We start from the raw sequence: 11,735 nt of genomic DNA on the forward strand, positions 1-11,735 counted from the left end.
CTGTATCTGAGGGAAATGTGTTTGTTGCAACGAAACCGGATCAGGCATGTTAATCAGTACCGACAGTTTTGTCAGTTTACTAAAACACAGTTTGCATTCACTTGCCCACAAACAATTTTCAACGTTGGAATACAAAAAATGGAAACGTGTTCTTGACTCGGTGAATCAGTGCAAAGCCTACACGCCGCCATTGTTTTAATCTGTGATGAACCCAGACGTTCACATTTATGATACAGCAACGCTGATTGGTGGCGCCAGCTCTTTGGCGCGTCCAATCAAATGACTCAATTTAACTGCAGTGAAATACAGCTTTTCCTAACACGATCACGCACGGGTTCGTGGACTGGTTATGAATGGCCGGCTTTAGCGAAACCGTGCGATTCGGACGATGACTGAATCGGCAAACGCCGAAGACGTCCGCAGGCATTTCAGTGAAGGCCGGAGGCCCAAGGACTGTTAAAGCTTGTAAACGCCCTCACCCGACATTACTGGCTTTGCTTCGCTGGTTCCTGGAGTCCGGCCATGCGAATGGCAAGGAGGACGTAGGTAACCATTCTCCTTCCCATAGCGCCTTGCGGTTAGATGACTAACTTTATAAACTTACTCGAACCTTTGTGTTCTATGACTGTTAGACGCGGAAAATCGAACCCGTTTAAGCCAGAAATGGGATTGAAATATTCACCAGAATACAAGATGAACAGAAATGTTAGAAAACCCCTACATGTGATAGATATTATAAGGTGTGAATACAGTTGCATATGTTAATACTATTATGGATAGAAATGTCACCTCTTACATTACACGATTAACTGCACCAAAATAGCAACAATGGTGTATACAGTAGTGTGTAAACTGTATTCATATTTCAATAGGTGGGTTGAAAAGTGAAAATGAAATGGATGACAAATATATAAAGATAGTTTTTAATTGTTAGCGTTTTGCCACGGTTTTTGATTTTTATATGACAAAACAGGTTAATTGCAGTAAGGATGTTGCCGTAGTATAATGCATACTATGATTAAAAGTAGACTGACTGTAACGTGAGCATGCAAAATATTGTTTATTACTTATAGAATGAGCTGCATTTAAATATTAATACATTAACTTGCATGATATATGAGATATGTAATTGGATGTATAAATGACACACACTAAATGAGAAATGCAACAACGAATGATTAACAGTTCATGCATGTGCCGGTGAAAAATCACGTAGTGTCGCGTGAGGGAGTTTGCAAGCGTTAACAATCCTCAGGTCGCCGGCCAAATGCAAGCGTTTGCTGATTTAGTACCGTACAAGGGTTAATTATTCACTGGTTTTTAATTTTGCTTATTTCGCTGACTGGAAATGGATATGTAAAATTTAGCATGGAACACATTTTATCTAAATAATAAAACCGTTAATTTAAAACCCACTGAATATGCCTGAAATGGTAAATCGGCAAAATTTAAACCAAGTGAAAATTAGTTATTTTACAGTATACTAACAAATTAGGCCTAAGAACTGTCGACAGTCTAACCGTGTGTTACGTCTAGACATTCGCCTTCTCTTGAGCCATGATTGTATTAATATTACGGTATACAACATTGTTACCCATCAACTCTGTCACCATCTTCGCCAACCAAGGACCATTTATTGGGCTTAGACATAGTACGAAGCGACCAAAAACGAGCCAAACGACCCAAAAACAAACCAAACAACCCCAAAACGAACCAAACAACCCAAAAAACGTATCAAAATGACAACAACAAATCGTCCAATTACCGCGTCAGCCATTTTAATGAGCACATCGACCGACGAGGGCGCTGTTCTCATCTGGATTCTCGCTGTCCAGAATTACGGAATAATAAAATTACACAGAATAATTAATAATAAACAATAAATTAATAAACAAGCAAGCAAATAAATAAATAAATAAATAAATACAAGTAAATCAATAAGAAACAACAAACGTCGTCGCAGCATAGAATTGTTTGTGACATACCTCAGCCTCGAGAATACGGCTACTGCGTGACCCTCAATGGAAGGGTCGCGGAGAGTTCAGAATCACAGACATGTACACTGGGTTAGTCTCGCATATAAGCTTTGCTTCAATATGTGTATTTAATTGTATGGAAATTTTTTGTATATTTATTTCATGCCTTCAATTCCCACACTGGGGTTCTTTCCAAGCTTTCTTTGATATACATGTACAGAGTGGAGCAGAGAAAATATTACCCTATTAATAACTAATCGATAATGTGCTTCTATTGATTATAGTTCTACTGATAATGTCTTTCTTTCTTATTTCTGTCAAGCAATATATATTTAGATTTAGTGTGATTGTAAAATTTCCTAAGAAAGGTGACCTTGGGAATTGTGATAACTGGAGAGGGATTACCTTACTCTCAATCCCAAGCAAAGTTTTCTGCAGAATCCTCCTGAATAGAATCAACAAAGCACTTGACCTGACTTTGAGGCAAGAACAGGCGGGATTCCGAAAAGGAAGAGGATGGCAGACGATATTTGCTCTCAGAAACATCATTAAGCAGTGTAAAGAGTGGTAATCATCCCTATACATAAACTTTATAGATTTCAAAAAAAGCTTTTGATAGCATTCATCGAGGCACCCTCTGGGCAATCCTTGGATCATATGGAGTAACAGACAGGATGGTTTCCCTCATCAAATGCTTCTACAAAGAATTTGAGTGTACAGTTCTACTAAACAACAACAAAGCAGGTTTGCAGTTCATTCTGGTGTAAGACAAAGGCTGCATAATCTCACCTGTCTTAGTTTTTGTAGTCATTGACTGGGTGATGAATAAGACCACCAACGATCGTAGGAGAGGGATCACCTGGTCCATGTTCTCAGTCTTAGAAGATCTAGACTTCGCAGATGACATCGCGCTCCTGTCATCTAAGCAAGGTCAAGTGCGGGAGAAGATCAGACAACTCAGCTACTATGCCAAACAAATTGGGCTCCAAATTAACATAAAGAAGACCCAGGAAATGAGGCTCAACACCACATGCAACAGAAGGTTGTGGCTCATACGGAAATCCAGCCAGTATAACATCAGCACTAAAGTCAAAATTTATAACAGCAATGTAAAATCCATTTTAGTGTATGGGAGCGAAAGCTGGAGGTCACCAAGGTTGACATGAAAAAGCTATCAAGTTTTCACCATAACTGCCTCAGGCGCATCTGCTAAGTTTTCTGGCCCTGACGGTTATCCACCTCGGACCTACTCAAAAGAACTGGAGCCACCTACATCATTGCACAAATAAGGCTTAGAAAACTCAGATGGCTTGGGCATGTTCTCAGAATGCCCGATTTATGCAAAACCAAGATAGCTCTCCGCTGGACACCACAAGGAAAACGACCAAGGGGCAGGGCGAAGAACACCTGGCGGAGAACCATTGAGCAAGTACTCAGGGAAATGGGTTTAACATGGGGAGAGGCAGAAACCAAGGCTAAAAACCGTGTTGAGTGGAGGGATCTTGTGTTAACCTTATGTTCCTGTGGGAGCAACAAGAATAAGAGATATGGTCATTCAACCCCAAAGTCAATCAACCACCCTTCGGTATGAGAGTACTACTAGAGTATATTTATATATTTATTCAGTACCATTGGCCATAGGCCATAATGTACACACTTAAATGTAACACAAATAAATAAATAGATCGTTTGACAAGAATAATCACTGCTACTGCTTGTCTGAATATTACAAATTTATACTTCACCTATGAATACCAAATAAAATTTATATTTCAGTTAAATTTCCCTCCAACAAACTATGACGTTTTTGTAAAGAGTAGAATACGTATTTTGCAAGATTTTGTATTGTATGTGTATTTTCAGATTGCAGTAGCAAAATAAATTTCCATTCAAGCGCTGGGCAATAGTAAAACTTGTGTATAAAACGAGTTCTAATTTCCTCAAATTTGGGGCATTGTAATAGAAAGTGGAACTCGTTTTCAATGAGATTACAACCAAGAGGATACAATCTTTGGGCAAGTGGTATTCCCAATGCCCTACCCTTTTCAATCATGAGCTCATGAGCAGATATTCTAAAACAAGCGAGAGATTTTCTAAAAACACTTATAGTAATAGAATCCAGATATTTTTCCCCAGCTAATAATTTTTTAAATTTAGAATAAGTGCATAATTTTGAACTATTACCAATCTGATCATGCCACTGTTGCTGGGAAATATTTAGACACCGTTGGTTAAACTGTAGCAGAAAACAATTTGGGTTATTCACATACTGACTTTCCCATACGTGTGCAAAACCAAAATTACATAACAAATCCTTAACATATGTTGCCCAACAATTAAATCCCCTTTCTACCCTGTCATATTGATAACCATAACATTCTTTTACTAAAGCAGAGGAATCACCACCTATACATTTTAACCAATACCGAAATATTTCTTTGTTCACATGTGTTCTAATTAAATGTCTTCCCAACTCCCCCCTCACAGCAGAGTTTGTGGCCTTTGGGTGTACCCCTAAAACAAATTTACAAAATTTATGATGTACTGTTTCTATATCGTAAGATTTATGTGTTTCCCATATTGCACTGCCATAAAGCAGGATTGGGAGAATTTTGCAGTCAAAAACACGAAACGCAATAGCTGGTTTGAACCCATCATATTTGTAAAGAATACTTTTAATACTGTGCATGGCTTTCGTTGCTTGTTCAGCAATGTATTTTTGGGCCTGATACCAGATACCTGAACTAGAAAAAAGAACCCCCAAATAGTTATATTTTGAGACTATTTCAATTTCATTCCCGTTCCAAAACCACTTTTCAGATTTCTTTAGTCTACCCGATTTGCGAAAAACAATAATTTTTGATTTATTCAAATTTACTGTTAACCTCAATCTTTTACAGTAATTTGCCAATCTATTTAGAAGACGCTGTAGACCAATGGGAGATTTACTAAATAATGCGAGGTCATCAGCATATAATAAATACATTAAGTGTTTACATAGATTACAGTTTCAACACCTTGTGTAAGAGCTTTTTCTATATCATTTATATAAAAACAAAAAAGTAATGGGGAAATAACTGAGCCTTGTTGCAGGCCTGTTCCAATTTTAAACAGATCAGTCACACCATGTGGGGTTTTAACTACTGCCTTAACATGTGTATACATTGAGAACAAAGTTGTTAATAGTCTGCCTCTCATTCCTGCCTTTGTTAATTTATAAAATAGTGAAATATGGTGGACCCTATCGAATGCTTTTTCATAATCTATAAAAGCACAATATAATCGACTATTGAGATGAAATACATATTTATCAATAATTGTGCTCAGAATAAACATATTATCTAATGTGCTTCGTTTCTTTCTAAAACCACTCTGATTTTCAACAATTCTACTATATTTATCAAACCATACTGTCAATCTTTCTGTCAGGATATTCATATATATTACTAATAACATATAAAAAGCATAATGCTCCGATAATTTTCAGGGTTATCCTTATGCCCTTTTTTATACACTGGTGTTATTAATCCAATTGCCCACTTTTCAGGAAAATAACCTTGTTCAAGTAATACATTAAATAAAATAAATAACATTTCAACAATTTTCTGTGGTGCATCTTTCCAAAATTCCGAAGAAATTCCATCTTGCCCAGGGGCTTTATTATTTTTTAGTTTCTTTATGCTCTTTTTAATTTTCTCTTGTGTGATAGGGCAGTCAAGGTCAGTATTATCAACCTCTGTGTTCTCAATGTCATCAAAATTTAACCTTGTTACATAATCATTTACTGAATCAAAAAAATCCGCCATATCCTCATCCCCTATATACTACTAGAGTATATTCACCATAATGGGCACTGCAGATCCAGATCACAATTTGGTATTATAAATGGCAAATAATATTATAAATAAGAAAAAAAATCAACAGAAAAATTCCATCTCTGGGTTTAGAAGTTGTGCACGGAAAAGCCTGCAAAATTATTATGCAAAGTAGGTAATTATTATGCATGGCGTCTGGAATTATCTGAAATTATCAACCCGGCGTTCTGTGATTCCGTTATTTCTACTCACTGGCGGAGCCAGAAATTCGGTGAGGAAGGAGGGCGCTCCTATTGACGTGGCCGAAGGCGGGCTGTGTTTGTCAATTCATTTGTCATTTTTGTTTGTGGCTGAAGGCGCCTTGCGCGACTCCCCTTAACTCCGCGCGTGCTAGTAATAAGATTTCGTAATCGTGGTAAACGCTATATTCATAATCCTATGTCCGGCCATGTGCTTACTTACTTGTATTGTCACCGAGGGCTCACCAAGACAAAGGGCATAAAGGAACGTCAACAAGAATGAAATAATGGTAGGGTAACATTGCTCGTTGTAATCGAAGAAACGAAACGAAACGAAACGAAACGAAACGAGATGAAACGAAACGAAACGAGATGAAACGAAACGAAACGAGATGAAACGAAACGAAACGAAACGAAACGAGATGAAACGAAACCAAACGAAACGAGATGAAACGAAAGGATACACATAAAGACCGTGACAATTAAACTGTAATCAGAGAAAATTGGTTTTAAATGCAACATATTTACAAAATATTTGCCGAAAATAACAATATTTTAATCAGTAAATGGTTCGTGTGGCTTACAGATAATTGGAATTCTGTAATCAGGGAAACAAAGGTTCTACACGTACAATATTCACAACTGTCGGACGAAATCCGACCAATATATTCACCTTTCAGTCGTGCATATAACGACATAAAATATTTGGCGAAAATTTTCCGATTATATGTGAGCGTTGACCTTGTATACAACAAAAAGTTCACAAAAGGTGTGATCATTCATGCCATCTTAATCAACATTGGAAATAATGTTGTCTCTTAATTTGAAACCGTAGAATATATACTTTGATGAATTCAGAGGTACAAACGGGTTATGAGAGTTTAACAGTGAAATAACTGATATTTTTGATGGGTATTTGTAATAGTATGAAGAGGGAAAATTTCTCTCAAATGTTTGTATAAGTTCAAATCAAATAAGTAGTTCTCAAAATATAAAATTATTTTCGGGGAAAATGGTAAATTATTATGCAAATTAGACAATTGAATGGCACAACAATATTATCAGAACTTGTTTTTGTCCCATGCTGTCTGCACAAAATGTCATCCGAATCAGTGCCTAAAATTAAAATCTTTGTTTTAAAGTGGGCATGATGCGAAATTCATATTACACGCATTTATCAGGAGGCTGACGAGGGCAGATGGTTTGTTCAACATGTAAATCAGTAAAATACCTTATTCAAATTAAAACCAAAAATTTGTTGTATCTTAAAGATAAACCAACAAATGAATACATTTATTGACTATTAGTTGTCAAACATTGTATGTTTGTTGTTGTTATATATTTATTATTTATAATTTTTTATAATAATATTTATTTCTAGTAAACATTTATTTATTTTCTTGTTTATCATTATTTACTATTATTGTTCATCTATATTATGTATGTGTTTATTATTAATTATTGTTTATTCAGATTTTAATGTAATATTTGTGTTTGGTTTTCGGGACAGCGGCAATCCAGATGATAACAGCGCCCTCAATGGTCGAAGTGCTCCTTAAAATGGCTGTCGTAATAATACCGCTGTATTTGGACAGCCTTTGTTTGACGATTTGTTGTGGTCGTTTTGGCTCATTTTTTGATTATTTGGCTCGTTTTTGGCTCGTTTTGGGGTCATTTGGTTCGTTTTTGGGTCGTTTGGCTCGTTTGGCTCGTTTTTGGGTCGTTTCGTAATATGTCTAAGCCCCCATTTATTTGGCCGAAGCCTCAACATTAACCCTTGACAGATTTCACCACGATTAACTGTATGTCACATGCCCTCGAACGATTATAAGATTCACTTGGGCTCATTTACATTACCCTATCAGAACTCACGATAGAAACGACACATTACTTGGTAAAATCAGGGCGCTAGCTCGGTCGAATATAGAAATCAACGTGTTGCTAGCTGTTTCTCTGTGAACGAGCTTATCGTCCATCCAAAGAAAAAAAACTTAGTGCTATATCTAAGGGAAAAGATGTGAAGACCCGATCGGACAAGTCGATATGTTATCAGTTTAGTTTTTTCAGTTTACTAAAACACGGTTTGCACAGATATTTAAAAAAATCATAGACTTCATTCACTTGTCCACAAACAAATTTCAACGTTGGAATAAAATATTTTGGAAACGTGTCAACGAACATAGTCCTTCTGTTCTAGACTCCCGTTGAATCAACGCAAAGCCTACACGCCACCATTGTTTTAATCTGTGATGACCCCGGGATCTTCAAATGTATGATACAACAACGGTGATTGGTAGCGCCAGCTTCTTGGCGCGCCCAATAAAATGACTGCAGTGAAATACAGCTTTTCCTAACACGATTACGCACTGGTTCGTGGGCCGGTTATGAATGGCCAGCTTTAGCGAAACCGTGCGATTCAGACGATGCGCTGTCATCCCAGGGGATATCACTGTTACCTATCAACGAATGTTTTACAAAACTGTTTCACGTACGCGCATGAGTGTAGGATTATTTTGTTTTCTCGTCGTGGTTCTAGTCTAACCCCAGCGGTCAGGGATGTGTTAATGGGGCAATGACTTTGCAGTTTTCACGTGGCGGCCATTTTAGATTGGAAAATTAGCAAAATTCATACAACGGAGGACTATTATCATAAACCCAGATTTGATACCCTTTTTTCAGGCTGTAAAACAGCCAATCACAAAGAATAATTTAGCAAAGATTCAGAAAATTTCTTTACCAGAAGTGTACTTCGACAAGCTTTCAAAACTTAGTTCCACTACCTTAACGATAATATTAAATTCTAAAACAAGACGCAACAAGTATCGGTATCTATTCTCTCTGCATTGTTCATTTTATTGCATGTGAGAAGCTTCGTGTATTGTTGTTGCTGTTTGGTTAAATGTCGTGCGTGTTTACTTGACACGGTCTGTTTGGCCTCGCGACCATTTTAACACCAACCACTTCTCCGGTCAATTGAGATTTGCGCAACAGCGCGTTCATTTACTAAAGGGTGTCCGTGAAAATGGTTAGATTTTGTTGTCTGGAATCGTCATATTTCTCTCTTACGTTGGAGGAAATATCATTTCCGAATGATCAGGGGCGGATCTAGGGTTCTGGAATGGGGGGGGGGGGCGAATAGTTGGCCGAAGGCCAAGTTCGCGAGCGCTGATGGCGCGAAGCCCTGTTGATTGTTGAAAATAAGGGGGTGCCGCGGCCCCCTCTGCCCCCATCTAAATCCGCCAATGTTAATAGAGAAAGGAACTTGAGGGCGTAGTCTGCCGTAATCGGTATATACAACGTCGCACTTACAGGCAACGGTTTTACGGCCATCGAGCTGTATTGTTTCCAATTGTGTTTTATTTATCGGTACGTGTAATACTAAGCTGAAATGAATAAACAGGTGGGACATTGTAATTACAGGCAACCGTGTTCGCTAGATGTCCGCTCGATGCCCAGTCACGGTTGTTGGCGAAGTTCGTCGAACTACCGCAGCCCCTCTATCTCAGGGTCTGTGGTCGAACCCTTAATAGTTAATAATAATAATAATAATAATAATAATAATAATAATAATAATAATAATAATAATAATAATAATAATAATAATAATAATAATAATAATAACAATAGAGGACATATGACCGTGACAAGAAATCAATCGTTGAGGCTATCAGTTTGAATTCAAAAATCCACGTTCCCGGTTCCGGGTTGCTACTCGTATACTCCATTCGTCAGCCTAACTTAGATTTAAACCCTCCTGTGGTAGTGTTTTCGCCATTCATAACATTCCAACATTGGAGTGGCTCCCTAGGTGGTTAATAGTTTCATGAATGCACAACAATTGCTCGAGTTTGTGCCCACTAGCGACTAATACATATTCATACGATCAGGTCATAGTTCATTTAAAAAAACAACGTCTTTTTTAAATGATAATTTATGTAGAATCTTATTTATCCACCATGTCATATCAGCCGTTACCAAATATTGTTGTATTTACTATTTTATTTTCTCACTTGCTAGTTTATGGCGTGGGCATACTGAAAGCAATCATGTTGTCTCGTTATTATCTGAAAGTCTTGGCCCATATGTTTGACCTTCCTTCGATTGTAGTCTATCTTGATGAGTCTATGTTGTTGAGGCAGTGTTCAAAATTACTGATAGTTTTTACAATGCTAGAAAATTTGATGAAAGACTTGAGACAACTGCTGAGAGGCACACACGGTATCAGAAAGTCGCTGATAATGACTGGTATCTATCTGCCTTAAATATTGGAAGTAGGTTTTTGAACTACATTCTGAAATATACAGGCAACCACGTTACTATAATAAAGGTCGATATGGCGTGGTCATATTTCGTGCTTCGAATTACATGCCTAGTTACTAAATAGATTAACTCGCGGTATATTAATTATTATATATTTACATATTTAGATATAAATGCAGTAATATTACCTTTTTTAGAATTTTGAAAATAATAGTTTTTTGAAAGAGTCCAGTAGGTTAGATTGAATGAGATTGCGATTAGTTGATAACAGAGGTGAACATATTAACCAATTTTAGTTCGTGGTAGAATTTTGTCGGAAAATATTTATTTTTTATTTTTAGAATTGTGTATTTTCTTCCGGGTTTTGTTAAAATATAATACCAACAAAGAACATTAGCCTAACAAATATGTGTATCGTTATACTTTTAGTAAGATCACCACTGTGTACGACAAAAACGCCGTTTTACGACAGTTTTTCGAATATCATATTTTATTACAATAACCTGGAACGAAAACTAACCAAGTTCTTTCACTTGGAACCCTTTACCCTATGAATGCTTGGCAATGTTTTTCGCGAACTTCAAGAAGAAAAAGAGAAAAAAACACCGTATAATACGTGACTCAGAGACGAATTTAGGTATAACTTATGTGTCCACAACTTGTACGTACTTAAAAATGTATCCGTGTCTGAAAACTCCGTCGGTTTTCCTCGTTGGATCATAAACTCTAGTTTAATACTGACGAATTTTTCATTTAAGCATTAAACCAGTAATAGTTCTTATTGCATCCTCTTATTACTGCACCCCCTGCAGTAATACCTAGTTCCTATTGAATCCGGGGCAAACTAGCCTCTTATTGGTATGTATTGCGTCCTTGGGCGGCCTGTAGTAAACCCGGTCAGTTTGGCATATCATCTCGAGGGTTCAGTGTTTGAAATTCGCGTTCCGATCTAATTCGCAAGAATACCACTGGGCGGTGTTTTCATTATATGAGCCAAACACTTGTCTGCGTTATACTGTATCCTGCCGCATTTACAAGTTGTCACAGCCCAGAGAACGTAAACCGATGTCAACAAACACAGCAGTCTGTTTACCTGTTGGTCTCTAGATTTATTATTTAATTGAACAAAGCAAGTGACGTGTTACAACATCGCACCATTTGTGCATTTTCGTTTCCCAGACAAGTCTCCATGTCAATAAGCAAGTCACATTCACTTATTTGACGAACGAATCAAAACGTGTCCGTATGTCTGTCTTTGTAAACTGCTCTTTACCGTCTTAGCTCACTGAATGGGTATCCGCATTCCATGCAGAGACATGGACACGCAAACTATAAATACACAATACATTTCTCGCTTCGCTAGTCTTAGATGTCCATTTCATGTCAAGTCAGAAGTACATCGATGAATGAAGAGTTGAACCCAAGCAAGCACGAGGAAATGTAAA

The sequence above is a fragment of the Saccoglossus kowalevskii genome, chromosome 18, assembly GCF_978046115.1.
Source record: "Saccoglossus kowalevskii chromosome 18, keSacKowa6.1, whole genome shotgun sequence".
NCBI lineage: Eukaryota > Metazoa > Hemichordata > Enteropneusta > Harrimaniidae > Saccoglossus > Saccoglossus kowalevskii.